Consider the following 26,588-nt stretch of genomic DNA (forward strand, 5'->3'; position numbering starts at 1 on the left):
AAGGAAAATAGGAGCTCGTACTGAGGCTTTAAGACAGTCGTTTTTTCCCTCTCGCGACCCGCGAGTGGAACAGAGGGGGAGGGGGGGGATATGACTTTGACGCGAATTGTGCCCTCCGCCACAAACCGTTTGGTGTAGATAGGGCTGAAATGTGGGTAAGAGGGAGTGTGAAGACCTTCCCATCATATGACGCGTCTCGGTAGCATTATGCAGAATTGTGGTGAAACTTGGTGCCAATGTGGCATAATTAACCGATCTTACAGCTCACATGAACTTTTGCGCTCTGGTCTTTATTCCGCATTTGTCGACACCTGGCTGTTTGAAGCCTCACCGAGCCCGATGAGACATCGCAGGGCACAACGGTTTTGCACTACTACAGAGGTAGGTTGGAGGCACTTCTGAGCCAAATATTCAACCTTCCAGACATCGCAGTTGAACGTAATTACAGTGTTTCCAGCAAAGTGATCCTATAATTATGTGGCGCCGTGTAGTTACATGGTGTTACATAGTGCCTCGTAGACTTTACAGGCAATCTACATCTACATCTACATCCATACTCCGCAAGCCACCTAACGGTGTGTGGCGGAGGGTACTTTGAGTACCTCTATCGGTTCTCCCTTCTATTCCAGTATCGTATTGCTCGTGGAAAGAAAGATTGTCGGCATGTCTCTGTGTAGGCTCTAATCTCTCTGATTTTATCCTCATGGTCTCTTCGCGAGATATACGTAGGAGGGAGCAATACACTGCTTGAGTCCTTGGTGAAGGTATGTTCTCGAAACTTCAACAAAAACCAGTACCCAGCTACTAAGCGTCTCTCCTGCAGAGTCTTCCACTTGAGTTTATCTATCATTTCCGTAACGCTTTCGCGATTACTAAATGATCCTGTAACACAGCGCGCTGCTCTCCGTTGGATCTTCTCTATCTCTTCTATCAATTCTATCTGGTACGGATCCCACACTGCTGAGCAGTATTCAAGCAGTGGGCGAACAAGCGTACTGTAACCTATTTCCTTCGTTTTCGGATTGCATTTCCTTAGGATTCTTCCAATGAATCTCAGTCTGGCACCTGCTTTACCGACGATCAACTTTATATGAACATTCCATTTTAAATCACTCCTAATGCCTACTCCCAGATAATTTATGGAATTAACAGTTTCCAGTTGCTGACCTGCTATATTGTAGCCAAATGATAAAGGATCTTTCTTTCTGTGTATTCGCAGCACATTACACTTGCCATTCCCTGCACCATGCGTCAATTCGTTGCAGATTCTCCTGCATTTCAGTACAGTTTTCCATTGTTACAACCTCTCGATATACCACAGCCTCAGTGAAAATGGCTGTGAGCACTATGGGACTTAACTGCTGAGGTCATCAGTCCGCTATAACTTAGAACTACTTAAACCTAACTAACCTAAGGACATCACACACGTCCATGCCCGAGGCAGGATTCGAACTTGCGACCGTAGCAGTCGCGCAGTGCCGGACTGAAGCGCCTAGAACCGCTCGGCCACCGCGGCCGGCAGCCTCAGTGAACTTCCGATGACATCCACAAGGTCATTTATGTATATTGTGAATAGCAACGGTCCCACGACACTCCCCTGCGGCACACCTGAAATCACTCTTACTTCGGAAGACTTCTCTCCATTGAGAGTGACATGCTGCGTTCTGTTATCTAGGAACTCTTCAATCCAATCACACAATCGGTCTGATAGTCCACATGCTCTTACTTTGTTCATTAAAATCAAAGTATCAATGTTGAATCTACTGCCGTTATTTGCGTAATGCTACCGAGAATCTGATTTGAATACCTCTCGACGGCAGCCAACCAGTTGCGAGAAGAGCACTGTACCGGTCTACCGAGGTACCCACGAAGCAGGAGGGCACCTTAAGGTAGAGAGCGCCAGTGGAGGAAATGGTGAGGTGGTGGGGCGGTCGCATTACGGGGCCTGAGCCGTAAGCGGCTCGTCTGCTGGCTGACGCCTTCGCCGCGTGTCGCCGGAAGCGCCCGCATTAGCGCAGCCGCGGCCCGCTACACAATCAGTTCATTACGCGATCGCGAGGGGCGCTTAGCGGCACGGAGCACCGTCTGGAGGCGCCTCGGCTGGGCGCGGGCGAGACCAGCGCTCGGAAGCGCCAGTCGAGCCGAAGGCCGTCTCCAGCCACTTAGCGAGACACCTCTGTGGATGCGTCCCCTGCTAAACACACTGCCGCATACTGCCAACTGCCACTACACGAAGGGTTCCCACGTGATCAGCTTTAGCCAGACATGTTGTTGTATAGCTAGAGAAGGCCGAAATGCACGCGTTAAACTCAAGCAGGCGGGCGTGAGGTCTGAAACAGGATACGTAATGAATGCTATAAAGAAAAGTACGTAGCTTCTGGAATACTTAACTTTAATCCACATTTGCAGAACATCTCTCTTGATGATACAATAATAGACTCGCAATATACATGGAATACGGCGCCTTGCTAGGTCGTAGCAACTGTAGCTGAAAGCTATGTTAACTATCGTCTCGGCAAATGAGAGCGTAATTCTCAGTGAACCATGGCTAGCAACGTCGGCTGTACAACTGGGGGAGTGCTAGTACGTCTCACTAGACCTGCCGTGTGGTGGCACTCGGTCTGCAATCACTGACAGTGGCGACACGCGGGTCCGACGTATACTAGCGGACCGCGGCCGATTTAAAAGCTACCACCTAGCAAGTGTGGTGTCAGGCGGTGACACCACACATGTCGTCTTTTACGGTCGTGTCCGCTCAAACAGCCACTATAAGACAAAATGCAACGTTGCACCACGAAGGAGTTATGCAAACTGCTGACGAATTGATAAAAAATTGGAAAATTTGGGGGCCGATGGATGAATGAGTGTGACGCTGCAGTGCAATTTCACCGTGCATCTGCCAGGGATAGTAAAAAAGAGACATGTCAATACCAGCGCAAAAAATCTTTGCGAATTTCATTCCGCGTACTAGTTGGAGAATAACTACACTACTGGCCAATAAAATTGCTACACCACGAAAGTGACGTGCTACAGACGCGAAATTTAACCGACAGGAAGAAGATGCTGTGATACGCAAATGATTAGCTTTTCAGAGCATTCACACAAGGTTGGCGCCGGTGGCGACACTAATAACGTGCTGACATGAGGAAAGTTTCCAACCGATTTCTCCTACACAAACAGCAGTTGACCGGCGTTGCCTGGTGAAACGTTGTTGTGATGCCTCGTGTAAGGAGGAGAAAGGCGTACCATCACGTTTCCGACTTTGATAAACGTCGGATTGTAGCCTATCGCGATTGCGGTTTATCGTATCGCGACATTGCTGCACGCGTTGGTCGAGATCCAATGACTGTAAGCAGAATATGGAATCGGTGGGTTCAGGAGGGTAATAAGGAATGCCGTGCTGGATCCCAACGGCCACGTATCACTAGCAGTCGAGATGACAGGCATCTTATCCGCATGGCTGTAACGGATCGTGCAGCCACGTCTCGATCACTGAGTCAACAGATAAGGACGTTTGCAAGACAACAACCATCTGCACGAACAGTTCGACGACGTTTGCAGCAGCATGGACTATCAGCTCGGAGACCATGACTGAGGTTACCCTTAACGCTGCATCACAGACAGGAGCGCCTGCGATGGTGTACTCAACTACGAACCTGGGTGCACGAATGGCAAAACATTATTTTTTCGGATGAATCCAGGTTCTGTTTACAGCATCATGATGGTCGCATCCGTGTTTGGCGACATCGCGGTTAACGCACATTGGAAGCGTGTATTCGTCATCGCCATACTGGCTTATCACACCGCGTGATGGTATGGGGTGCCATTGGTTACACGTCTCTGTCACCTCTTGTTCGCATTGACGGCACTTTGAACAGTGAACGTTACATTTCAGATGTGTTACGACCCGTGGCTCTACCCTTCATTCTATCCCTGCGAAACTCTACATTTCAGCAGGATAATGCACGACGGCATGTTGCAGGTCCTTTCTGGATACAGAAAATGTTCGACTGCTGCCCTGGCCAGCACAATCTCCTGATCTCTCACCAACTGAAAACGTCTGGTCAATGGTGGCCGAGCAACTGGCTCGTCACAATACGCCAGTCACTACTCTTGATGAACTGCGGTATCGTGTTGAAGCTGCATGGGCAGCTGTACCTATACACGCCATCCAAGCTCTGTTTGACTCAATGCCCAGGCGTATCAAGGCCGTTATTACTGCCAGAGGTGGTTGTTCTGGGTACTGATTTCTCAGGATCTATGCACCCAAATTGCGTGAAAATGTAATGACATGTCAGTTCTAGTATAATATATTCGTCCAATGAATACCTGTTTATCATCTGCATTTCTTCTTGGTGTAGCAATTTTAATGGCCTGTAGTGTAATTAAGTTGTCTTCACTGTCTATAACATGACATCGTACGGTTTACTGTGAGATAACTGCGGCGGAGAGAGCCATATCTATAGCCGGTAGAATTGGATGTCACTGTTGTTCGGGACGCCGCAGGTTGTCTTGTATAGATGCACCCCGACACCCTCGCGGAGCCAATCGGCAGCCACTTTGCAACGCGTGCGTCCCTGCAGGCCGACAGCTGCCGAAACAATCCACAGGCCGGGCTAACTTTTCTCATCTAAGTTGCATGTCGCCCCCCCCCTCCCCCATCTGGAGATAGAGCGGCCCCGCGCGGCGGAGTGTGGACGAGGGTAATTCCACCCTTGGGGGGCCGGCGGTATTTCCGCCCCTCACCCCCGTCCCACCCCCCGTCCGCTCCTTCACCCTTGACCACTGGCCGCCAGCCGTGGATCAGGGGACGGCTACGTCCCGTCCGCGTCAGCCGTCAGCGGTGTAAACAAGGCTCGATTACTGACGAAAGTCTGGTGTCTGGTATTTGATTCTTCAGCTGCTTGCCAGGTGGCAACATAACTCGGACACGTCAGCTGTCCGAGGGTGATAAGAGTAGTTGGTTGGCTGATTTGGGAGAGGGGACTTAACAGCGAGATCATCGATCCCATCGGATTGGGGAAGGATGGGTAAGGAAGTCGGCCGTGCCCTTTCAAAAGAACCACCCCGGCATTTGCCTGAAGCGATTTTGAGAAATCATGGAAAATCTAAATCAGGATGGCCAGGCGCGAGTTTGAACCATCTTCCTCCCGAGTGCTAGCCCAGTGTGCTAACCACTGCGCCATCTCTCCCCGTTGAGACTAATCTATTTTGTGTTTTCAGATAAGGAGCTCCTTACGGAACACTCGTGCAACCCATCTCAGAATGTTTCGCAGGTTTGTGTGACCCATACCGGAGAGAACGGACAGGGGATAGTTGACGTTTTCAAAAAAGTGAAGCACGAATTTTCACACATGTGTCTTATTCGCGGAAGAGCGCAGCCGAAATCCTGTTCTGCCAGACACTTGGAGACAGCCGCCCGGGGTGGCCGAGCGGTTCTAGGCGCTACAGTCTGGAACCGCGCGACCGCTACGGTCGCAGGTTCGAATCGTGCCTCGGACATGGATGTGTGTGATGTCCTTAGGTTAGTTAGGTTTAAGTAGTTCTAAGTTCTAGGGGACTGATGACCTCAGAAGTTAAGTCCACGCGAAATTTAACCGACAAAAAGAAGATGTTGTGATATACAAATTATTAGCTTTTCAGAGCATTCACACAAGGTTGGCGCCGGTGGCGACACCTACAACGTGCTGACATGAGGAAAGTTTCCAACCAATTTCTCCTACACAAACAGCAGTTGACCGGCATTGCCTGGTGAAACGTTGTTGTGATGCCTCGTGTAACGAGGAGAAATGCGTACCATCACGTTTCCGACTTTGATAAACGTCGGATTGTAGCCTATCGCGATTGTGTTTTATCGTATCGCGTCATTGCTGCTCGCGTTGGTCGAGATCCAATGACTGTTAGCAGAATGTGGAATCGGTGGGTTCAGGAGGGTAATAAGGAATGCCGTGCTGGATCCTAAGGCCTCGTATCACTAGCGGATCGTGCAGCCACGTCTCGATCCCTAAGTCAACAGCATGGACTATCAGCTCGGAGACCGTGGCTGCGGTTACCCTTGACGCTGACTCGGGCATGGATGTGTGTGATGTCCTTAAGTTAGTTAGGTTTAAGTAGTTCTAAGTTCTAGGGGACTGATGACCTCAGAAGTTAGGACCCATAGTACTCAGAGACATTTGAACCATTTAATTACAGTCAAAATGAACACTTACCTTTCGTTACACTGCGTCTTCTTCGCAGTGATTGGGTCAGAGCGTAGGTACATTTACAAACAAGTATAGAACCAGTCGTACACTCGTGATTAAATAGACTGTCGTTGGTAATACAACTCGAAGCACCATCAATAGATAAATCTTCCTCGTGGCGTTTTTCCGAGACAACCAGGGGCAAGGATTTGTACATTAACGTGAAGTGTCTAAGTGGTTGTCTCTTCTCGCTGCTTCCTGTGGACCAGGCTTTGGCTGGAATGGAACCAGGCGTAGAAATCACCTCGTGTCCGTGTGTCGGTCTATTTCAAGAAAGGCCGCCGACGGTGACGCGGAGACCTTCTTGGGCGTGTCTTGTTACTTCTATTTCATTGGTGTGGCCAGCGATGCTCCAACATCAAGGAGCTACTTTTTGGTGTTCACTGCACTCGTTAGGATAGTCGTCATTCTCGGATTCAGACTTACAGACCAATAACTTAGTATCCAGCCGGTGATCATTGTCAAACTTCGCCTCCAGCAAGGGCCCATTCCCAACTTCGATCCATGTAGTGCTCATTTCCGAACGTAGCAGTCCGGCAGTGTTTTCTCCGTAAACTTAGTCTCCGAAATGTGAGCTCGGCGCTTATTGCCATTGTGATCCTATTGTGATTTGCAGTCCTTTCAGTATCTACGCGAGCACCTTTGCACCTATTGTGTTACACTTGTTCCTGCATTCTTGACCTTTGTTTCCATACCGTCGAAGCAGACGGTTTTGTTTAATAAACTTATTTAACATACTAATCATTCTGGCTTTTCGCAACATAAACCAAACAGGAAACATCATTAGTAAACTATACGAAAATCGGAAATCATTGCTTAGGCGAAATACAGCCTGAAAAGTCATAACACCGCATTGCTGTGGAAAAGGTGTCCAAATATAATATAAAAGTACCTGTAACTTTCACTTTAGCTGTTTTGTATGAGTTTAAGTTTCCACAATTTTGAACACATATCAGTTGTCTCTGAATCTATATCTACACAAATACTCCGCATACCACAGTACAATAGATGTAGCGGCACCACACCTTTTGGAGTCTCATCTGTTCTTTTCTTCATATCAAGCCCCATTCTGTACGCCTGGATATATAAAACACTTTAGTTACGTGAAACTAATAGTAATGGGTGGACGCTTGAAGAAAGATGTTGTCGATGCTTGTTACACATACAACAGAAACTAAAACATTAAAGAATAAATTGGAGAAATCTTTGAAAAGCTTTTGAATCAGCAGTGAAGAAAAATGGAGAAAATTTAATGGGTAGACAGGGTAAGAAACGATGAATTGATTGAAAGAGTACAAAGAAGCAGGAACTCTCCAGTAGTATTTCAGAAAAATAAAAAGCGATCTGTGACGGACACATCCTAAGGAAAAACTGAGAAAACTACAGTTGCAAAATAAATTGAAAGCAAAGAAAAAGAGGAGGAAAATGACACAGAATGTTATCAGATTCGAAGAAACGACTATCCCACCTAGAAATAAAGTATACAGCATGGAATAGATCTTGAAGGATAGAGTTCAGCTAAATCTTCTATTTTTACAGGTTTATACTCGTATAAGATGACGATGACTATTAGTCCTGTTGGTAGGGCACTAAGGCCGCTCGCAACAACCCAATCATATTCGCACGCCTCCTCTTGTTTGCAGTACCTTGTATAGTCTATAGATAGTTAACGCCTTGCACCGACTCAATAACGTGTGACAAAACGTTCCAAAATTTGACTTGAAAATTTTACTTTCTTTGTCGTCATCTTCTGCTAAAATCCGATTTTCACAACTTTCTTCGTTTTTAATTCTACTAAGCAGTTGAGGCACATGTCATTCCGCACCTCAGCTGTTCTCTTCCCGTAATTGACATTCCCTTTACGGCCCAGTTCAGTAAACTGGGGCAACAAGCTACGGTGTACTTCATCATACTAACAACTTTACTCCTCTCCGCCGTAAAACTAGAAAAAACTACGTACGTAAAGTAACACTGAAAATGGAAATTCCGCCAGCCGAGTCGGTGCCCGTGGATTACGTTTCTGCAGAACTTTCCCTTCCTGCCATAACAGTTAACGGGGAGCGGGGCAGTGTCGGAGGAACACGAGATCCATAAGTTAACCAACTTTTACAATTTAATGAGAATTTACTTCCAGAAGTTGTAATTTATATCTTAATGTCACAGAAGAAAGGAGGCCCGTGTTATTCCGAAAAGAGCAATGCACCGAGTAAACTTGATCATTTGCATGCAGCTAATGCGGGTCGTAGACGCGCGCTTGCGTGAACCGCCGCCAGGGCGCAGCACGAGCATGCGACGCCAAGCGGCGACACGCGAAAGCTCTTGCTCTGCCCGACGCGGTTCGCGTGCTCCAAGTTTAAAGGCGCTTTGCTGCGTTCGCCACAGGATAAACAACAGAGTCGATTGATCGGTGCTACGTCGGAGCAAATCTCCGAAACAGAAAAACAGTTTACGTTACGGCATCACCAGGGGCGTTTCGGCTGAGAAATAAACTTGCCGTTTTCACTTCTCGAAGTTTTATGATTGCTTCACTGTTGTAAAGTAGCTTAGGGACTACTACCGGGAACCACAAATCAATTGATCGACGATTTGGGGCAGCTGAAGTGAAGAAAAACTGTGGATAGCTTTGAAATGTTATTAATGACTTGAAAACTATTTTTCCATTTTTCCCAGAAATAGGTCTCACGAGGTTCTTTTAATATAGATTAGTTATTCAAACAAAGTATATATGTTTCTCGCCTGTTGCATACGATTTCATTTGTACCGAATGTAGAGTAAATCGTTTTTACTTCATTATTTGCATGAAATTAAAAATGTGTATTATGCTCTAAGCACTATGGGACTTAACATCTGAGGTCATCAGTCTCCTAGACTTACAACTACCTAAACCTAACTAACCTAAGGACATCAAACACACCCATGCCCAAGGCAGGATTCGAACCTGCGCAAACATGTTTACTCCTAGAAAATATTACATTTAAAATACTGCAGAAACTCTAGAATCTATTTAATTTATGAAAAAATGAATGAGCTGTTACGTTTTAAACTTTATGTTTCGAAAAAAATCAAATTTTGTAGTTAATTATCTCAATTTTTACCACAATTTTTAATAGATTTGGGAAATTCTAGAGTTTCATAGACCTGTAAGTATGGTTTGTATGCTGTGCAAAATTCATCAAAGAATCTCTGTTACTTGTGAAGAAAAATGTACGTATAACAACAAATGCAGCCAACAGTATGTGAAAAAATGATGAAATTTCATATCTAAAAAGAATTTATTTTGTTATGTTTTTGCACTTCCACTGCTATGAGTGTGAATCCTGAATCCTTCCTGGTCATGCTGACAAAGTTTTATGAATTTATTTGCAAAAGTATAGACAGTAGAAAATAAAATGTCCTGTGGTGCCTCTCCTGCTGCAAGTTGGCCCGTTAGACGTCCTACCCCCCCCCCCCCCCCCCCTTATACCACACTCACGCATCATTCATACTGCTAAAACACATTTATAACATTTTACATACACAAAAATACATAATAACACTTTATGTAAATACTAGAACTGTTTATGAAAAACATTCTATTACTTTAGTGCTCTCTAGTGGGCACAATCGAAACTAAATCACAGTCCCCTATCCAGTACTGTCCTCTATCGGCTGATAAATAAACTACGTGCACGTCCAGTCTCGCGTCACCATCTGTCACTATTCAGCTCTGAGACACATTTCCCACTTAACCGCCTGCAAGCAACACGGACTCAAAGGAAGGCCTCGGCGCTTGTTGGTGACGTCACGTCAGCTAGGCACGGTGAACGCCAGGTCTGTTGCAGGCAGAAACGCCTGGGCGTGCTTATCACTATAAATCTCTCATTTTTGCACAAAATGTTTGGTATTGTTTTGGATTCTGCAGTTTTATTTAGACGAAAGATTTTCTTACTATCGTAAAGCTACAAATGAAGATCATAGTTCTGTATTACTGAACCCTGTGGAAACAAACGTAGATCAATATGACAAGATGCTTTACCCCATTGCAAGCTTCGGAAATTTTACATTCAAGTAACTATATTTATTTGATCCATTTTGTTATTGAAACTTACCCCAACCCCCATACAATGAACTCGTTTCTTTTATTTATTTATTTTCGTTTGACATCGTCACTGGAAATGTGAACTAATTTAGATGTGTAAATGTCCAACTGTTGCCAGTCATTAGATTACAGTCGTTTTCAACGAAAGGAATTCTTAACAGGAAATAAAATAGCTTCATACATCGAAAATACTGCTGAGCTTAAACTTTTTTAAACATGCACATTAGAAAAGACAAATATTCCCCTCTTGCAACTGAAAGGAGAAACTTTATAAGATAAAAAAATTTTATTTGATAAAACAAGTATCTGTCTTTTGCCTCTTCTTCTGTCCCCCACCCCATCCCCAAACGTGTACAATCGCAAGATATTTCATTAACATTCAGTGCTCCTCACCCCATAGTCAACCAAGATACCTAAAGAAGAGCACCAATATGTTCACAGTTTCTTGTAAAAGCAACCCAGTACAAACGTAACTTCCTCATATTTACAAATAAGGTAAAGAAGCACGAATTCTGTTGCTGCTGGACCATGAAGTTGTTTTTGTATGTTAACCCTTAAAACAGGTGGAAATTTAAGTTCGGGAGTACACTATTTGTTAAGAAGTGTAATGAATTGCACAATTAATTGATTGCAGAAATCTCTCAGAACAATGCATGTTGGTCAACTACCGCCGATAGTTTCACATTTTCCTGTGTCAGAGAGGGAGACACCACCATTACGAGTATGCCTGCAACAGATGTGGCGTTGGCTGTGCCTAGCTGACGTGACGTCACGAACAAGCTCCGAGGCCTTCCTTTGAGTCGGTGTTGCTGCAAGTCAGGATCGGTATACGGCGCTACGCCTCAGCGTGAAGGAAACGAAATACGAAAAAAAAGGGCGGCCCTAACGTCTCACGGCTTTTATTCATTTCATTTGGAAACGAGAGAGGTTTGATGCCGACACCCTGTATTGTCACCCAGGAGTAAAGCTCCAGTACTGAGTGCAGACAGGGCGCCGTGGTAATCGGCGTGAAGACCCCCCGCGGATCTCACTGCGGCGGCTTATCACGGCCGCGCACAGAGCGGCTCGGCTGCTGATCGGCTCGCCGCTGCGGCAGCCGCCGTGAACAGGGGTCGCTGCTCGCTCGTGCCTTTTAATGGCGGCCCTAAAGCTGCTTTACGACTCGGTTACCTGTTTGCCGTGTCGCCCGCACAGTGCGGCTAATTCGGCGCTCGCAAAACTGCCCGCGCGTTTACGGCCAACGGGCCCCGGCCGTGCTGTCCGCTGCCAGACGCTAGGCGGCAGCACCTGCTGCACTGTCTACACGTCAACGCTTACCGCACCCCCGTACGTCCACATCTCCACTGCTTTGGCTCAGCCTGTGGTAACGTATTAGATGGACTCAGTTTTAGTATCCCACGATGATTCGGACTGCCCGCCCGGCCCGAGTATTGATATGAAGGGGAGGCTGAGATATTCGCACTTCAGACTACGGCTTCAGCTTGCTCCCACTGAGGGAGCCTCCGCCACCACGGAAGTGTCAACGTGCGCCCGTACAGTGGGCGACAGTCCCCGTAAATACCGCGGCCTCGCACTTGTCCGGTCCCCCCTACCCTCCATCTCTACACCCTACATCTCCTTTCCCAAGGTGGCTACCATCAACTCCCCCTCCCGGATGATGCCCTCTCTCCCTCCATTTATCCCTCCTATCAACTCTGATCCTCACTCCCCCTCCTTTCCTCTGTCCTTTCCCTGGGCTCCCTCTTCCCCCCTTCCGTCCTGTTTTCTCCCCACTAAACCTCTCCCTACCTCCCTTCTCCCCCCCCCCCGAGTCCTTTTGTATTCCCCTCCTCTGCCTACCCCACTCCCTGTCGCGTCTGCCCAGCGCCCCCCCCCCTCCCTCTTATGGGTCCTCATCCTCCATCAGCTCCTTTCCCGGCTCCCCCCCCTTTTTTATTTTCCCATCATCTGTCCAGTTTCCCCCCACCTGCTCTCGGCTGTGCTATGTCACATTTGCCAACTTTTTAGTGCAGTGTTCCAGTGACTATTCAGTGTTGTTCGTCTTTCTCGTGTTGCGAACTGAAACCGTGCTGTCACTGGGTGTGAATTTTATGTCTTTTGCGAACAGAAACCAGACTGTCGCCGTGTTCTTTTTTTTTTAATTGTCTGTCTATTGTTTTACCTGTCTGCTTTGTATGTATTTTCTTGGCGTCATCATCCCTCTGTTCTTTGTTTTAAGTTCCACGATTTCTTTTCGCCATGTTACTTTTTAAGTCTCCGATTTTATCGCCTGTTTTTATTATTTATTCTCTTCATCTTTCTAACAAAGTCTGTAGGCTGAAGGGCGGCATACTAAGCTGCTGCCAGCCCGCCCCCTTCGGGGGGAATTGAAATTCAATAAAAGAAAAAAAAATCTTGTCCGGCAGTTTTCGCAATTCTCTGAAGCAATTTTTTCTTTATTTATAGACGCAATCACATGTTTATGACACAGTCATAACCCGTTTCGGCCATACATCCACATCTACATTTATACTACGCAAGCCACCCAACGGTGTCTGGCGGAGGGTACTTTACGTGCCACTGTCATTTCCTCCCTTTCCTGTTCCAGTCGCGAATGGTTCGCCGGAAGAACGACAACCGGAAAGCCTCCGTGCGCGCTCGACTCTCTCTAATCTTACATTCGTGATCTCCTCGGGAGGTATAAGTAAGGGGAATCAATACAGGGTGAAAAGTATTTAAACCGACAACCTCTGGGAGGTTGCAGGGCACATCAAAACAAATATTTTCCCCTAATGTCATTTTTTCCTATGAGAATTATTTAAACCGGTGGAGGCCGTACTACGTACTACGTAGCGCACCACAACGGACGAGCTGCACAGCTGGTTTATCAGCAACAATATCCTAATCGCCGTATCCGGCATCATAGCACCTTTGCTGCTGAGCACCAACGTCTGCATGAGACCGGGTCATTTAGCAGATTACCTGGACAAGGACGCCGTCGCACGATAAGTGCGCTGCAATTTGAGGAAGCTGTCTTGCAGCACTTCTATCAGCACTCGTGCAATTGAACGTAACATGGGGACGAATCAGACGAATGTAGGAACAGTCCTTCGAGAGCAATTGTTACGTCCATTTCACTTACAACTTGTTCACAACCTGGAGCGAGTTGATTATCCACCCAGAGCACAGTTTTCGCAGTGGTACCTGGAACAGTATGAAATGCATCCTACATTTCCATCTTCTGTGTTGTTTACCGATGAAGCAACGTTCGGGTGTGATGGAGTCTTCAACATGCTCAATTCGCATGTTTGGAGTGAGAATAACCCACATGTCAAAGTTACTAGCGCTCATCAAGTGCGGTTCTTCGTTAATGTGTGGGTCGGTGTTGTTGGGGACTGTTTAATTGGGCTGTATCTGCTACCTAGGCCATTAAATGGCAGGCACTATTACAATTTTCTCGCCAGAGCATTGCCAGAAGTGCTGGAAGACGTCCTGCTCCCTACAAGACAACGCATGTGGTTCCAATATGACGGGGCACCGGCACATTTCAGTCGTCGGGTGCATCGATTCCTGGACCGACGTTTCCCAGAATGGAGGCATTTCTGAAAATCTACTGTAACAGAAATTGGGCTGTGTTAATGTCTCTTGGTCATAAAAAAATGGAAAAGTGTTTGTTGGTTTAATTAATTTGCCGCCAGAGAAATCTTCCTCCACCGGTTTAAATACTCCACATAGGAAAAAATGACATAAGGGGAAAATATTTGTTTTGATGTCCCCTACAACCTCCCAGAGTTTGTCGGTTTAAATACTTTTCACCCTGTATAAGATACCTCATCCAGAAACGCACCCTCTCGAAACCTGGACAGCAAGCTACACCGCGATGCAGAGCGCATCTCTTACAGAGTCTGCCACTTGAGTTTGCTAAACATCTCCGTCACGCTTACCAAATAACCCTGTGACGAAACGCACCACTCTTCTTTCGATCTTCCCTATCTCCTCTGTCAACCCGAACTGGTACGAATCCCACACTGATGAGCAATACTCAAGTATAGGTCGAACGAGTGTTTTGTAAGCCACTTCCTTTGTTGACGGACTACATTTTCTAAGGACTCTCCCAATGTATCTCAACCTGGCACCCGCCTTACCAACAATTAATTTTATATCACCATTCCACTTCAAACTGTTCAGTACGAATACTCCCAAATATTTTACAGAAGTAATTACTACCAGTGTTTGTTTCGCTATCATACAATCATACAATAAAAGATCCTTCTTTCTATGTTATCGCAATACATTACATTTGTCTATGTTAAGGGTCAGTTGCCACTCCCTACACCAGATTCTAAAACAATACAAAAGAAAATTTATACTAAAACCTAAAAATAAGTGCAAACTGAATTTACACGAAATACATACAGTTCATACCTAAAGGCGGTATACACTGAACACAGGTTCATGCGCTGTCAAGTTAGCTATAAAATGTAAAACACAGGTCTTATATAGACATAAAAATTAGTTAGATTTTGTTCACCATCTTTGCGCTCGATGCGCGCGTCTTGCGTAAGATAGTCTTAATTTTTCAAAGCCTAAAATATACAAATTTACTATTAATATTTAGGTCAAATGTACATAAATTTATGTAAATTTTATGTACATTTGACCTGGAGGCTTTTCAGTTGTCTGGCCTGAGACGAAAGAAACAGGTGAATAGCGCGCTATTCATCTGTGTCCTCGGTGGCTCAGATGGATAGAGCGTCTGTCATGTAAGCAGGAGATCCCGGGTTCGAGTCCCGGTCGGGGCACACATTCTCAGCTGTCCACATCGAGGTATATCAACAACACCTGTCGGCAGCTGAGGGTTTCAGTTAGTCATCATTTATTCCAGGGAAAAGCTGCACGGTCATCAACAGTATCTGTTCTTTCGAGAACAGTTACTGTCTTCATATATATTTTTGGCCTTTGTCTGCTAAGTAGAGGACATGGGACTGTGGCTAGTGGCTGTAACACTCAACCAGTACATGCTCAGCAAATATTGAGTTGTAATCTTGCTGCTTCCGTCTGCGTTCATGTTCAGCCAACCTAGCTGCTATGTTTCTGGCTAACTGAGCAATATATCACTGTTGTCTAGTAATCTTTACTATTGAAGATTCTATGGGCTGTGGTGTTCCTCAGATGGTACAAAATCCTATAGTTGCAGGATTTCAGTGTTTCGGCTACACTGTGTGATACGTAGGTACTGGGCTGTACACCACATAGAACAGAAAATGGCAGGAGCAGCAAAAGGAGCATAGAACAGGGGTACAATTTTCAACTTTTGTGTCCTATGCAAGATCTGTTGCAGTCGGATAGGGTAACAGTCATTCGTTGAGGCGATCAATTTTATTGTGCCTAGCTCCCCTTTGAAATCTTCTTTTGAAATGGGAGCAGAGAACAGACAGGACACCACTGAGTGGGTATCTGTATGTTTGTACGTCTGGCTATTGTAAACAAGAAGGTTTTAGTGTGTCCGTAGTTCTAGTTTTTCTATCAGTTCTGAAACAATATGTTTGCCTACTGATGACAGTGGTAATTCACGTTTGTCGACTCACCACTGTAATTACTTAATAACTTTCATAGCTGTTGTGTAATTCCCTGTTTTCCCTGTGCTAAAGACATATACATTCGGTACGGATTTTTTCCCCAGGAAACATTCCTTTGATATGACCTGTCATTTTCTCCACTATCTGTAGGCTCCAAGTCCATAAGATATGTCCATTTATCGGCTCTGTGTTCGAAAATCACCTTTATACCATAAATTTTCTGTATCCCGAGAGCGAGTCAAAACATGCACTTAGCGTGTCTCTGTCCAACTAGCTATTGGTGGCCCTCTCACGGAAGCTTCCACAGTCTGGCTCCTGACCCAGGCTCTATGTTGCTAAGACGCCCTTTGTCTTGGTTGGCAAATGCCTCATCTGTGTCTGCCAACAGCTCCTGGCAGCTGCGCTACCCCCCCCCCTCCCCCCCTTCCCACAGACACACACCGTCTCGGGTCCAGCTGAGTGCCTCGTCTGTCTCTCCCATAAGGATTTTCACTCCCACTTACCAATTTCATCACCGATCTATGCACGTTGTCAGCAATACCAAAAAAGGATTGTTGATGCATATGCTTACGCAGGCATATTTCTGATAATTAAGAGTATTTCTGATAATTAAACCTGTCATCAACCTTAAGGTTGGTTTGAACAGCTATACTACCACCGGAGTTCTGCGATTTGAAACTGTTACTGCAGCTTGAGTATACTTTATCGAATGTATCACTTTCGAATGTCTTTTTTTTATTTGTACAGTAGTTTTATCTTTGTATAATCCAATATGACAACAAAAGAAATGTTTGGTTCTCGAGCACGGAATGTCATTGTGTTTAAAAAGTATGATGTCATCAGTCTTCTTTGATTGAACATATCTTTTCGGAGCAATAACGTTATCTGATTTACATGCAACATGGCGGCGAGCATTGGTTCACTCCTTTCATGGTGATGTTTTGAGGGTAGCTGATTAAATTAAAGAAGAAATCCACAATTAGTCGTTTTGAGTTGTAACATTTTATTCCACTTCACTTTTTCTGCACCAACTGTTAATATACAAAACAAGTACCACTTTTATAAGCTTGATTAATGATCTTAGACTTTTTGTCGAACCATGAAATCACTTCTGTGCTTATATCATTAGTGTACTTGTAACTCTCGCGTCTTTTTTGCGCCCTGGAATTCTGTACCAAATGTGAATTTCAGCAATACTTTGCACGCACTCTAACGTCATCTGTCGTCAGTCTGTTTGAAGCTACCGCCAGACTCACACTTACTTAGCGTCCTTTCCGTGGGTACCTACCCGCGTCCCACGCTACGATCACGTGAACAGCACGCAGGGTTTGACAGCAGAAAAACATGCGCCTTTTAAATGCTAGAGAAGTAGAATTTTGTTCAGGACCATTCCGGGTAATTTCTTTCATAATCAAACAGCTTCATCAAAGGGGGAATAGTTCCAGGAGAGAATTTATATACCGATCTACACATAAAAATTTTAATCACTTGCCCATTAATAAAAATGTAATGTCAAATTTGAGGTGACAAATACATGGTAACATTACACAGTGCTTTACTGGGCACGGTCTTGTTCCTCTTACCTAAGAATTGAGTTACCCAACCAGATACAAAGGGGCCTACAATTTGACTTGGACTACGAAGCACGATGCCACCAGGCATTTCTTGCTAATACAAAGATGTGCAGAAAAGTAAGGCTTCCAATTTTTTGTAGTAAGCTCTTAAAGCTTCTTTCCCAATGATACACCAGTTTCTTTATACCGTCACTGTAGAATGTTTGCCTTTGTTGATGGAGACGCTACATCATCTTGCTTGGACCGCTTCATCGCTGTCGAAGACAAGGTCATCAACTTTACTGCGATAACTCTCATCGATTGCTGTGCGCGGTCGTCCGCTCTGACATCTGTCGCGTCCGTTGAGGTTAGCACCAATATTTCCTCCAGTACGGGCACAAACATCGAAGCGTTACACATTACTCATGTCACCATACACTTTCATTCTCCTATGCATTTAAATTGGAGGAATGTTTGTTGCGGTAAGAAACTCAATTACAACATGGCATTTCTCACACACTCACTTAGTTACATCACACACCGCCATGTCACACGCTACAATTCGGAGCCCTCTAGCAGCAGATGGGTAAAACTTGCGTCAGGAGAGCGGGGAAGTCCACCAAGTAATATGCATGACATGCAATACCTCAGCCAATATTGAGAACAGAATAAAAATTTCGGAGGCATTACAGGGTTATTACAAATGATTGAAGCGATTTCACAGCTCTACAATAACTTTATTATTTGAGATATTTTCACAATGCTTTGCACACACATACAAAAACTCAAAAAGTTTTTTTAGGCATTCACAAATGTTCGATATGTGCCCCTTTAGTGATTCGGCAGACATCAAGCCGATAATCAAGTTCCTCCCACACTCGGCGCAGCATGTTCCCATCAATGAGTTCGAAAGCATCGTTGATGCGAGCTCGCACATTGTGTCTGTTCACTTCACCATTAAGAAAAAATGTTGCTTCATCACTGAAAACAAGTTTCGCACTGAACGCATCCTCTTCCATGAGCTGTTGCAACCGCGCCGAAAATTCAAAGCGTTTGACTTTGTCATCGGGTGTCAGGGCTTGTAGCAATTGTAAACGGTAAGGCTTCTGCTTTAGCCTTTTCCATAAGATTTTCCAAACCGTCGGCTGTGGTACGTTTAGCTCCCTGCTTGCTTTATTCGTCGACTTCCGCGAGCTACGCGTGAAACTTGCCCGCACGCGTCCAGCCGTTTCTTCGCTCACTGCAGGCCGACCCGTTGATTTCGCCTTACAGAGGCATCCAGAAGCTTTAAACTGCGCATACCATCGCCGAATGGAGTTAGCAGTTGGTGGATCTTTGTTGAACTTCGTCCTGAACTGTCGTTGCACTGTTATGACTGCCTGATGTGAGTGCATTTCAAGCACGACATACGCTTTCTCGGCTCCTGGCGCCATTTTGTCTCACTGCGCTCTCGAGCGCTCTGGCGGCAGAAACCTGAAGTGCGGCTTCAGCAGATCAAAACTTTATGAGTTTTTCTACGTATCTGTAGTGTGTCGTGACCATATGTCAATGAATGGAGCTACAGTGAATTTATGAAATCGCTTCAATCATTTGTAATAGCCCTGTACTTTTCAGCACGCATTCATATAATGTTGTATTCCCCAGCCAACCCTGCCGAAAAGACATTCCTTCCAGCACTTTTGTGTTCCGGGTTGCACACCCGCAGGCGGCAGTGCCAGCCTCGGACGCTGCTCACGGCGTCGCGTACAGCGGATGGACTATTTTGCCGTAACGACCACGAACACAACCCGGAAACTAAGACGACATCATCTAGCTAAGAGAGCCAACGGGCGACGAGCTGTTTATCTTTGACAGAGGCAGCGAATCACGAGGATATAGTGTCGCGATCTCTGCAGTGTCACAACCTCTGACTCGAGTGCCGCAGAGGCAGTTGTGGTTCTACTCCGGATCGAGCTGGAGTAGCAGTAACGATGTTACCAGCAAGTGCCGTGGGGACGCCATACTGGAAAAAACCGCATTAGTAAACAGCCTGTTATTGGCCCCACCACAGTCTTCGTTCTGCCTAGCAAATGCTGACTTCGTCTGTTGAGGATGTTTACTAAGGGGCGTTTTTGTCCATTTTGTGTGCTTGCGTACCAGAGATCACGGCAAAGGATTTTTTTGAGTTGTAGTAAATAAGAGTTTTTGAATTTGAACTAACTTATCTTGTCTTATAATTAAATTTTCCTCGAGACATTTGAGTCTCATCTTTATCTACGATAATAATAACAATGGCGTGTGAGGAGGGCCTCCCGTCGGGTAGACCGCTCGCCTGGTGCAAGTCTTTCGTCTTTCGATTTGACGCCACTTCGGCGACTTGCGCGTCGATGGAGATCAAATGATAACGATTAGAACAACACAACACCAGTCCCCGTGCGGAGAAAATCTCCGACCGAGCCGGGAATCGAACCCGTACCCTTAGGGTTGACAGTCCGTCGCGCTGACCACTCAGCTACCGGGGGCGGACATCTACGATGATGATAGCTGAAGAAATGAATTGAAATTTGTGCATCGGCCAAGACTTGAACCCAGGTCTCCTCGCTTACTAGGCAGGAATGCTAGCCATTACACTGCACCATTGTAGCTAACAATGCGGCATAGACTACCCAAGTCCAATGCCCTCCCCAACACAAATTTCAGTTGACATCTTTCAGCTTCTTGTTGTGGTCTTCAGTCCAGACACTGGTTTGGTGCAGCTCTCCATGCTACTCTATCCTGTGCAAGCTTCTTCATCTGCCAGTACCTACTGCAACCTACATCCTTCTGAATCTGTTTAGTGTATTCATCTCTTGGTCTCCCTCTACGATTTTTACCCTCCACGCTGCCCTCCAATACTAAATTGGTGATCCCTGATGCCTCAGAATATGTCCTACCAACCGATCCCTTCTTCTAGTCAAGTTGCGCCACAAACTCCTCTTCTCCCCAGTTCTATTCAATACCTCTTCATTAGTTATGTGATCTACCCACCTAATCTTCAGCATTCTTCTGTAGCACCACATCTCGAAAGCTTCTATTCTCTTCTTGTCCAAACTATTTATCGTCCACGTTTCATTTCCATACATGGCTACACTCCATACAAATACTTTTAGAAACGACTTCCTGACACTTAAATCTATACTCGATGTTAACAAATTTCTCTTCTTAAGAAACGCTTTTCTTGCCATTGCCAGTCTACATTTTATATCCTCTATACTTCGACCATCGTGAGTTATTTTGCTCCCGAAACAGCAAAACTTGATGTGTTGGCAGAAGAGCCAACACCGTGTTACGAATGGAGGCCGAAATGCAGCGTTTTAGCTCACGCAGGCTGGCGTGAGGAAGGAAGAACTATACTGACATGAGGCCTGGAACATGAGAAGGAATGAGAATTCAGAAAGCGAACGTAATTAGTTTCATACTTAACTTTAATCCATTAATGATGAACGTCGCTCTTGACGGTACATGATTCACAATATTATCTGTTCAGATCTTGAAGAACTTATAGTAACTGAATATGGCGCCTTGCTAGGTCGTAGCAAATGACGTAGCTGATGGCTATGCTAAACTGTCGCCTCTGCAAATGAGAGCGTATGTAGACAGTGAACCATCGCTAGCAAAGTCAGCTGTACAACTGGGGCGAGTGCTGCGGAGTCTCTCTAGACTAGACCTGCCGTGTGGCGGCGCTCGGTCTGCAATCACTGATAATGGCGACACACGGGTTCGACGTATACTAACGGACCGCGGCCGATTTAGAGGCTACCACCTAGCAAGTGTGGTGTCTGGCGGTGACACCACAAAACTCATTTACCACTTTAAGCGTCTCATTTCCTAATCTAATTCCCGCAGCATCACCCGATTTAATACGACTACATTCCATTATCCTCGTTTTGCTTTTGTTGAAGTTCATCTTATATCCCCCTTTCAAGACTCTGTGCATTCCGTTCAGCTGCTCTTCCAGGTCCTTTTCTGTCTCTGACAGAATTACAATGTCATCGGCAAACCTCAAAGTTTTTGTTTCTTCTCCATGGATTTTAATTCCTACTCCGAATTTTTCTTTTGTTTCTTTACTGCTTATTTAATTTAATTATAGCTTATACACATAACCTACACCTGAGCTACAGGATTTCCCCATTACGTCCAATGCTGGGGTGCTATTCCAGTGCTGGAGAGCCTCGGCAATAGTGACTATCTAAGAAGGGGAAAATAAGCCGAAAGATGTGAAATTTGTGCTGGGGAGGACACTGGACAATTTTAATTCATTTTTTTCAGCTTTTATCATTGTCGTATATAATTTATTTGTGTAGTAGTTCCAGAACGCCATGCTGGTGCAGCCGTTAGTAGTGGTTGGTTCGTTTGCGGGATTAAAGGGACCAGACTGCGGTGGTCATCGGTCCCTTTTTCCAAAGAAATTAAAACCGCCCAAAGAGAAGAAAAACGAACATCAGGAAAGACGTCAGACGACACGATTCAAGAAAGAATCCGACAGAGATCAGACAAAACAAATTAAAACACACAGAGAGTGACGGTGGTTGGCCGACCATAGAGAAAAAAAAGAGGAAAAGCCAACCACCAAGAACACATTAAAAACTCAGATTAAAATCAGAGGCTAAAAGCCAGAATCAACAAAAAAAAAAGCATGAACACTCAGATTAAACGATAAAAACCCCCTGCCCGAATAAAACGCAAAACTAAGTCCACCATGGCAGAGTCATCTAGTAAAAGGGCAGGGAGCGTATCAGGCAGCGCAAATGTCTGCCTGAGCACAGTTAAAAGCGGACAAGTTAATAAAATGTGCACCACTGTCAAAACCGCCCCACAGCGACAGAGAGGCGGGTCCTCACGACGCAGTAAATAACTGTGAGACAGTCGGGTGTGGCCAATGCGGAGCCGACAAAGAACAACTGAATCTCTGCGAGTGCCACACACGCGTCGTCGCCTTGAGAGACCGGAGTTTGTTTGGCGTGGGCAGATTGCGCCACTGAGTGTCCCAAAGCGAGAGAACTTCGCGGCGGAAGACTGCCCGCAAATCATTCTCCGGGAGGCCAATGTCCAGGGTGGGTTCACTGGTGGCTTGTTTGGCTAGGCGGTCAACATGTTCATTGCCTGGGATACCAACGTGACCGGGGGTCCACACAAAGACCACAGAGCGGCCGCAACGCGCAAGAGTATGCAGGGACTCATGGATAGCCATCACCAGACGAGAACGAGGTAGTAGAGAGCACAACACAACGTATACACTGCATACTGTAACGAACACTCTGATGTCACGTGGAGCGTTCACTGGGGACCCGGAGACTCGTGGCGATACAGTGCGTGTTAAGTTATCCGCCGACTTGTTGAGTCGCAGTTGGCTGTAGCTGTTTACACTCGCTCTACTTGACGCGTGTGCTGGCGGCGTTACAAGGGGCCCCCGAGAGTAACGCCCCGGCGGCCGGTGGCCGAGGCGCTGGGAAGAGCCGGTCCGTCGTAATGAGAAAGTACGCCGCGCGCCCGGCCGTGCCTAGGACCGGCGTCACCGCAGCCGCAGGCGCGCCCGTAATTAGCGGAATCCGATGCGGTCGCGGCGGCGGGCTGTTTTTGCTGCGTCGTCGCGTGACCGCGCGGGCCGGCACGGGCCTGCAAATCTCGTGACACGCCGCCGCGCCAGCCGCGATATCATCGCCTGCTATGTGGGTCACCGCAAACACCGCCGTCCGCCGCTCTCTACTTGTTACGTACCGGGCCGGCACAGTCTGGGCCGAGGAACGACTTCTCCATACCTGCACGTTCTCGGGAACTGACGCCGAGTTTGCAAGTACCACATCCGAGGACATCACTTCCCACATAGAGCTGCGAACAGACTCGAAACGGCAGCAGTCCGGTTTTATACAAGAACGCTTGTTTGTCGTTCCCAAAAATTTCTCGACTCCCATTTTTACAGCAGCTTCTGTGCAAGTATTGAATGTATCGATACCATTCGTCTGCTTTGATGTACGACTTGTGCTCTCCAGAAGATATGGGACACAGGGGACACAGCCTATACAGAAGAACGCCGAGCTGCTTACGACTCCAGAGCAACACAGATAAGGTCAAACATCAGAGAGGGCAAACATGACAAATGTTATGTTAGCCATCCACCTTACGTCAGACTTATTGAATGTATCGATACCACTCCTCTGCTTTGATGTACGACTTGTGCCCTCCAGAAGACAGGGGACACAGCCTATACAGAAGAACGCCGAGCTGCTTACGACTCCAGAGCAACACAGATAAGGTCAGACATCAGAGAGGGCAAACATGACAAGTGTTATGTTACCCATCCACCTTACGTCAGACTTATTGAATGTATCGATACCACTCGTCTGCTTTGATGTACGACTTGTGCCCTCCAGAAGACAGGGGACACAGCCTATACAGAAGAACGCCGAGCTGCTTACGACTCCAGAGCAACACAGATAAGGTCAGACATCAGAGACGTGCGGTAGCGTTCTCGCTTCCCACGCCCGGGTTCCCGGGTTCGATTCCCGGCGGGGTCAGGGATTTTCTCTGCCTCGTGATGGCTGGGTGTTGTGTGCTGTCCTTAGGTTAGTTAGGTTTAAGTAGTTCTAAGTTCTAGGGTACTGATGACCGTAGCAGTTAAGTCCCATAGTGCTCAGAGCCATTTGAACCATTTTTTAGACATCAGAGAGGGCAAACATGACAAGTGTTATGTTACCCATCCACCTTACGTCAGACTTTCGTATTGCATTCACCAAACGCGCTTGGCGTCAAACATATAAATGTGGTAGGAAGAGAAAGTACCCCTCCCCCTCCTTCAACCCCTTCCACCACCTGACAATTTAGTTGAATATTCACTTGCACTGATATGTCTTTAAAAGTTAGTGTCATCCTAACTACAGTGAACGGTGGCTAACATCACTTGTATAATCTTCAGTTCAAACTTCCAGGCTGAGAGGCCGTGGTCGATGTATGAAATTTCCACATAACGTTTCGTCTCCATCTGCGGGAGACATCTTCTGAGGTCGTCCGGCTACAGCCGCTGAGGGTCCAGATACTCTCGCATTTATAGAGCGCGTAGAGGGCACCACCATTCGTCACGTGATGCCGACGGTATGCCTCACCGTTTAACGAATCGAACACAGCGCTGCGTTGACGTGAACGGTTGCTATTTCCAGCATCTTCACTACAAAAACAATTTTAAAAATGCAGATTTCGCTCAGGCGTTGTTGGCTTTTACTCTAAACCTACTTTTGAAAGAGATATTGATGTCTATATATGTTCCTGAACCTGTAAATAATGGATATATCTTTCACTGCGGGAAGTGACATCTGCTACTGAAACTTAAATTTTCGGTTTAAGTTTAAAATAAAAATTTAAAACATAAATGGAATCGTTAAAAACAATAAATATTTTTTCAACATTTTAATATAATGTAGCTGACTAGATTACAACATCTTCAAAAGGGAGGCATAAAACACACCCCCGTCCCCATTGATATTGCGTGTGTTATCACGAGTCAGTCCTACGTCAGTCTTATTGTAAATATGCTTCATGATAACGCAAGTCCCCAAATCGGAAATGTAACGCCGAAGTTACGCCGCTTCACGTGAGTGACACTCGAGCAGGCGCCATACAGTCTTGATCGCTCCCCATGGGATTATCACGCCTTGAAGAGTCGGAGAATCCTGTCGGGCGAGGAAGTGCAACAGGCAGTTACTAACTTCTTCATGCAGCAAGACATGGTGTGTTACCAAACGGGTATCTTTAACATGGTCTGTCGGTGGGATGATTGCCCCCAATGCGCACGACGGTTTTTTTCTGATTGGCGTACCGTTTCTGGACTGTACGGCCGTCGAACAGAAATTTTTTGATCGTCCCTTATAAACTTTGCCCGGGAAATCTTTCACGCGCCTGAAGACAGACGTCCCAGTTTACTTCTTCCGCTACAGGTGGAGTCATCACATAGGAGGCGAAAATTTCATGGTTGTTTCAGGATCCTCTAAACTAAACATTTTGCTTTCAGTTATGAACATCCATTGAATACGTTACACTACTCCTCCTGCTTCAATTGACCACTCTGAAAACGTCAAAAGCATTGTGCACCTGTAAAGTATTTGCTAATACTTAAACAATACAACGTTCGAAATGTCGACAGATCCTCAATAGGCTGTTGACGCTGTAGGCTGTACGGCAACACATCAGGACGTTTCAAACTGTAACCCAGATGTTTAAATGTTAAACATATCACACAAAGTACAAAACTAAATGAAGCGTGTAAGAGATCGAGAAAGCGCACTTGTACTGCGGCGCCGTACTTGGATTGTGGAGCAGTGGGTTCAGATCTTTTCCGGCTGTCCAGATGTAGATGTTCTATGGGTTCCCTAAACTCATTAAGAAAACTGAGGGTATAACATCTTTGAAAATACGTATTATCTCCCTCTGTGTCCTGTTCCTATCCAAGACTGCGTTCTGTCTCTAATAATCAGTTCGTCGACGGGACATTAAACCATCTTCCTTTCGTTTTTACACATCACGTCCGCTAAGAAGGGAAACAATAATAAATCCAAAGAAAAAAAGCGTGTTCAAAGACTTTACTAATCAAACAAACGGTGAAGACCACTAATGAGGCGAAATTCTAGAAGCACAGATCTGAAAATGCAGTTTTAAATCCCGGGGATTCTTGTGATATCGGTTTGCGCCCCTCCTCGCGCGACAGAACGGAATAAGACGCATTCATCTGCACTGCTCATCGCGAATGTTTATTTCCAGCACTGCATAAATGATCTCAATGACGAACAGAAGGGAACGGTGGAGCTTCCTTCCTTCCGGGAGTTACAGGCGCCGGATCTGACGTAATTAATTTTACATTTAGTTTTAGGAATCCATTTAATTAATTCCTTCAGTTTAATTAACTGCCAGGAGCGAGTGGAACGAATCGTTTTATAATTCTTCCGTTTTAATGTTTCCATTCCAGCCGGCAGCAGCAGAGACGAATATGGAAATCACAAGTGGTCGATAAAGAAAAAAGTTGTTTTCATTCGGAGAGATTTCTTTGTTCAGACAGCTTAGTATAAATGAGAAAATACCACCTGAATAAGAATAATATGTGATTTATTTGTTTCCCTTTTCAAAATAAAATGTCTTTCAAATGTTGTTGGTA

The 26,588-nt window shown here is 45.7% G+C and overlaps 1 protein-coding gene and 1 non-coding gene across 2 annotated transcripts in view; both read left to right on the forward strand.

The window, feature by feature from the left end:
• LOC126187963 (cytotoxic granule associated RNA binding protein TIA1) overlaps nt 1–26,588 on the forward strand; it is a 1,542,843-nt gene that overhangs the window by 1,319,103 nt on the left and 197,152 nt on the right. The window lies entirely within an intron of this gene.
• Nucleotides 15,028–15,101, forward strand: Trnat-ugu (transfer RNA threonine (anticodon UGU)). The gene has a single exon. It is a non-coding gene; the product is annotated as a tRNA-Thr (tRNA).

The sequence above is a fragment of the Schistocerca cancellata genome, chromosome 5 (genome assembly GCF_023864275.1).
Source record: "Schistocerca cancellata isolate TAMUIC-IGC-003103 chromosome 5, iqSchCanc2.1, whole genome shotgun sequence".
Lineage (NCBI taxonomy): Eukaryota > Metazoa > Arthropoda > Insecta > Orthoptera > Acrididae > Schistocerca > Schistocerca cancellata.